This window comes from Phyllostomus hastatus, unplaced genomic scaffold (genome assembly GCF_019186645.2).
Source record: "Phyllostomus hastatus isolate PE091 unplaced genomic scaffold, TTU_PhHast_1.1 phas_contig_86, whole genome shotgun sequence".
NCBI classification, from domain to species: Eukaryota; Metazoa; Chordata; class Mammalia; order Chiroptera; family Phyllostomidae; genus Phyllostomus; species Phyllostomus hastatus.
In genome coordinates, this window is record NW_025333977.1 from 71,834,257 (window position 1) to 71,840,060 (window position 5,804).

Below are 5,804 nucleotides of genomic sequence, written 5' to 3' on the forward strand. Positions count from 1 at the left end.
AAGAAAGTTGAAAATGCAGAGAGCCTTTTAAAAACACCAATGCACAAAATTATATTTACATCCACTTACCCTGGGATCTGGCAGAGGGAAGGCAGAGTGGATTAGAGGCATGTGAGGGGAGTCTGGGTTGGTGGCTCTGGGGAGAGAAATGAAGAAACATTTACCAGAATCCCTGTGCTGTGGCATTCCCCATACTGCAGGATCCATCTTTCCTAGGTAAAGCGATCAATCCCCTACAAGTGGCATCAGCCTGAAGGGAACAACAACTCCCCCACAGATATCCCTCTCGCCTCACCTGCTGGAGCTTAAGCCAGGCTGCTGTGTACAGCTGGAGGCTATCTCAGCAATTAGTCTAGCAGCAAAGTTGTATCTCTGGGAGCTCTGAGACTTAAGCTGACCCTTCCCTGGGCCTGGTGCTGGGAAAAGCTGGCCATGGTGTGCAGTCTAGTTCTTTCTCCATATACCCAGGCCTAGGAGAGGGAGATACAAGCTGTGGATCACCGATATCTCCAAACAGATTGCCCAGGGCCAGTCACAGGCAATGTTCAACATGGACCTGTACTAAAGTCTTTGCAGATTTACCTAATACATATAAACATACACAAAGAAGCAACCAAAATGGGAGGACATAGAAACAAACCTCAAATGAATCAATGAGATAATTCTCAAGAGGAAGAACTAGATGAAATGGAGGCAAGCAATTTATCACATAGAGACTTTAGGGTAATGATCCTTATAGTATACTCAACAGCATAAAAAGAAGACATAGAAATCATAAAAATGACCAGTCAGAAAAAAAGAGTGCAATATCTGAAATAAATGATACACTGGAAGGAATAAATAATATGTGAGATGAAGCAGAGGATCGAATCAGCATTCGGGAAGACAAGATAGAAAAAAACACTCAAGAAGAGCAGCAAGAAGACAAAAACAAACTTTAAAAAAATGAGAAGATCTTAGAAAACCTTTTGGGACAACATGAAGTATAACAGCATCCACATCATGGGAATACCAGAAGTAGAAAAGAGTGAGCAAGGAATTGAGAACCTATCTGAAGAAATAATGTTCAAAAACTTCCCTTATCTGGTGAAGGAAGAAGAACTACAAGTCCAGGAAGATCAGAGAGTCCAAAACAAGGTGAGTCCAAAGAGGCCTATACTGAGACACATCATAATTAAAATGACAAGGTTTAAAGACAAGGAGAGAATCCTAAAAGCTGCAAGAGGAAAGCAGGTAATTACATACAAGGGAGCACCAACCAGACTTCTGCACAGAAACATTTCAGGCCAGAAGGGAGTGGTATGAAATATTTGATGTGATAAAAAACAAGGACCTACAAACAAGACTACTTAACCCTGAAAGGCTATAATTTAAAATTGAAGGAGAAATAAGGAGCTGCTCGGGCAAGAAAAAGCTAAAGGAGTTTGTTAACAGCAAATCAAGACTGCAACAAATGTTAAAGGGACTGCTTTAAGAAGAAGAAGAAAAAGAGAAAGGAAAAAGCAACAGAGTAAAATAGTCTAACAATAAAATGGCACTACGTACATGTCTATCAATTATCACCTTAAATGCAAATAGCTCAAGTGCTTCAATAAAAAGGCATAGGGTAGTTGAATGGATAAGAAAACACATCCTGCATATATGCTGTTTATAGGAGACCTGATTCAGAAGAAAAGATATACACAGACTGAAAGTGAAGGTATGGGAAAAAAATATTCTAAGCAAACAAACATGAAAAAAAAATCCAGTAAGCATTTGAAGAGATGTTTATTCTCACTGTTTATCAGGAAAATATGAGTGAAAGAATATTTTGCATTCTCCAGGATTTCAAACATTAGAAAGTCACCTAATATCTAAACCTAGTGAAAATATGGCAAAATGGGAGTCCAAGTGCATGACTTGGAGTCATAAAGGATGACATATGACTGGAGGCATAAAGGATGGTGAGCAATTTGGCAGTATCTAGTGAAACTAAGTTGCCTGTGATTTATCATTTTCATTTCTGGGTATATTCCTTCAAAAATGTGTGACCTCATAAGAGAACATGTAGTGGGATACTTATGTCACACTTGGGTGACAAGAAGAATTGGAGGGCATACCGTGACTACCGGTGTACAACAACAAGAAAAACAAATGATATTAGAAGCACAATACCATTTAAATAAGTACCCACCAGCAATACTATGATTTGGTTTCAAGAATATCACACTTTCAAAAAAAAAAACAAACAAACAAAACAAACAAACTTGAAAGATAGATGGAAATGACTTATACTATATACAATTTAAAAAGTGCTTTTTTGGGAATGGGGGCTTGGAAGAAAATAAACAAGGAAAATTATTTAATAAATGGAAATCAAATCTAACTCAATTATTGGATAAAAATGATTATTAACCTACAACCATCTTCTCCCTGTGTGCATTTTATGTGGCTAGACTAGGTGTGGTGAGTAAAAACAAGTGTTTTATACAAATATCTTTGGGGCTTCTTTTTTTTTAAGATTTCATTTATTTATTTTTAAAGAGGGGAAGGGAGGGAGAAAGAGAGAGACAAACATCAATGTGTGGTTGCCTCTGATATGGCCCCCACTGGGGACCTGGCCCGCACCCCAGGCATGTGCCCTGCCTGGGAATCGAAACTGCGACCCTTTGGTTCACAGCCTATGCTCAATCCACTGAGCTACACCAGCCAGGGCTCTGGGGCTTATTTCTAAGTGGCTCTCAGGCTTCTGATGAGCTCTGCTGGCTTCAAAAAGCTATTAACGTCTTCTAAAGTACAAAACTAAGATTGATCTATTTACCTTTTCTATTATATTGGTGACTCTAAGTGCCATGATTTATGATGAGTAACCAGCACTTCATGTTACAATGCAGAATTCTTTGGGGATGATATACTTCACCTGAGAAGGAGGGTAGACTTAGTGTCTGCCACCAAATGTATTAGAAATTGAACTATACCCAGCATGTATCAGATATGCAATTAAAAACAGGTAGTTGTTTATTTTTTTAAAAATTAAATACTTTGTCTAGCTTCTTTTCTACCATGGTTGTTATTGATCATGGCATTTGCAGTTCTAATTAGGAAATGGGTAAACTTAGCAAATAAAGTTTAATAAGCATACCTTATAGAGAGATCAAATTATATTTCTAAAGCATTCTATGTACTAATACAAATATAATTTTATTAATATATTAATTATAATATTAATATACTTAAATCTTAATAGCTTATAATTGAATTTTTAAAGTTATTTTTATTTTCATGAAGGCAAACCTTATATATTTATTAGTGAAAAACAATTGAAGAGAAATATATATTGTATTGAAAACTTTATATGTTTGATAAGAGTGAAAATTACACACAAGGATAGTATACATAGAAAAAAGTTTAATACAGCTGAAAATAACTAAGATTGAATTACTGGAAAAAGCAATATTTATGACTCAATAATATCTAAGACTTCTCGGGAACTGAGATGTGGGAGCTTCAATAAATTAACAGTGATTAGCTGGGCAATCAATAGAATCAATGACTGGACACTGGCTACATGAAACTGTCTTTTTAGAACAAGTGAATATTATCCAATAAAAGAAGTTATATTCCAAGATAAATAGTTTTATTTTTAAAACTAATATTAACTTAAATTCAAAGATCACTGGTGATTTGTAAAAATACTTATTCAACAGTATACTAACTTAATAACCTGATAATTGAATTGTCAGACTGGCGTTTTTACTAGACTGTCAATATACTTTCAAGCTACACATTTACTTTATTGAATAAAAGAATGGATATATGAGAGGCTAGAGGGAGACTGGCAGATATGTTCGTTAGATTGCTCCTTTCTGCTCGTGGAGGCCACTAAGTGAGCATCGTTGAAGTTTCACCTTACACAGTCCTTGTATCTAAGTCAGTCTCCCAAAGAGCCAGAAGAGCTGCAGAAGCTCTTTATAAGAGATTTGAACTTTGAAACAACCAATGGGAGTCTGAGGAGCCATTTTGAGCAATGGGGAGCACTCACAGACTGTGTGGTGATGTGAGACCTAAACCCCATGTGCTCCAGAGGTTTTGTCTTTGTCATGCACACCACTGTGGAGGAGGTGGATTCAGGCAGGAATGGAAGGCCACACAAGGTGGGTGGAAGAGATGTGGAAACAAAGAAGGCTGTCTCAAGAGAAGATTCTCAAAGACCTGGGGACACTTAACTGTAAAAAAGATTTTTGTTGGTGGTATTAAAGAAGATACTGAAAACTTCACATAAGAGATTTTTTTTCACAGTATAGAAAAATTGAAGTGAATGAAACCATGGCTGACCTTGGCAGTGGCAAAAAGAGAGGCTTTGCTTTTGTAACTTTTTATGACTCTGACTTTCTAGACAAGATTGTTATTCAGACATACCATACTATGAATGGCCACAACTGTGAAGTAAGGAAAGCCCTATCTAAGCCAGAGTCAGCTCATCCAGCTAAAGAGGCTGAAGTGGTCCTGGAAACTCTGGAAATGATTGTGGAGTTGGTTTTGGTGGGAATGACAACTTTGGTCATGGAGGAACCTTCATCAGTGGAAGTGGCTAGTGTGGTAGCTCTGGTGGTGGTAGATATGGTGGCAGTGGGGATGGCTATAATGGATATGGTAATAAGGAAACAACTTTCTAGGTGGTGGAAGCTGCAATGATTTTTACAGCAATTAATCTTCAAATTTTTGACCCATGAAAGGAGGGAACTTTGGGGGCAGAAGCTCTGGCCCCTATGATGGATGCCAATACTTTGGCACACCATGAAACCAAGGTGGCTGTGGTGGCTCCAGGAGCAGTAGCAGTGATGGCAGTGGCATGGGTTTTAATTACTGCCAGAAAACAAAGCTTAGCAGGAGAGGAGAGCCAGAGTAGAGAGAGAGAAGCTACAGATTACAACAGATTTGTGAACTCAGTCAAAGCACAGTGGTGGCGGGGCCTAGCTGCTACAATGTAGATATGTTTTGGACGATACTCTCGTGATTGGGCAAAAAACTTGAGGGCTGTATTTGTGACTAATTGTATAACAGGTTATTGTAGTTTCTGTTCTGTGGAAAGTGTAAAGCATTCCAACAAAGGATATTAATGTAGATTTTCTTTTGGCACCCATGCTGTTGTTTACTAAATGCAATAGGCTGATCATGGCACTGAATAAACATGTCTTAAAAAACCAACAAATGTATGAATAAGCACATGGATGGGTGGATGGATATATATAATATGTGGATACATAGAATGGATGGATATATAGAATAAGTGGATATATCGGGTATATATAAAAACAAAAGAAAAAATTTAAAATCATCTCAAGTGGGAGGACACATGACTATCTTTCATTACAAAATGAACAATTTAGATTGCATTGGTCTTTGGAAATAATTCCAAATTAAAACGTTTGCTATTACCACACATAAAGTTTAGGATCTTGATGAAAATAATAGACTTCAAACCCAACATATTTCCCAAAATACAAATCATGACATAAAGGAAAAATATAGCAAAAGTGGAGAGCCTGGCAGTATTGTTCTCATAATTTGTGGTCACTGCCAAAAAGAGGCTGTGTGAGTGAGGTGTGGGGGAGTGTCAGAGGGGCTGGAGCTAATTTTTTTTAAATAATGGTACTGGAAACACTTATGACATTTATAAAGGTGTTTTGTTTTTGGCAGTGACAAAGCTAAAGATACAAGACAGATTGGGCTATGCTACACTATTTTAGCCAGATATCAAATGAGAGACAGTCTCTTATCATTTAAATAATACAGTGAAGAATATCAATTTAGTTGAATTTACC

At 37.3% G+C, this 5,804-nt stretch overlaps 1 pseudogene; it reads left to right on the top strand.

The window, feature by feature from the left end:
• The first annotated feature begins 1,062 nt into the window (after positions 1 to 1,062).
• LOC123827416 lies at positions 1,063 to 4,888 on the top strand (annotated as a pseudogene).
• Positions 4,889 to 5,804: the final 916 nt, after the last annotated feature.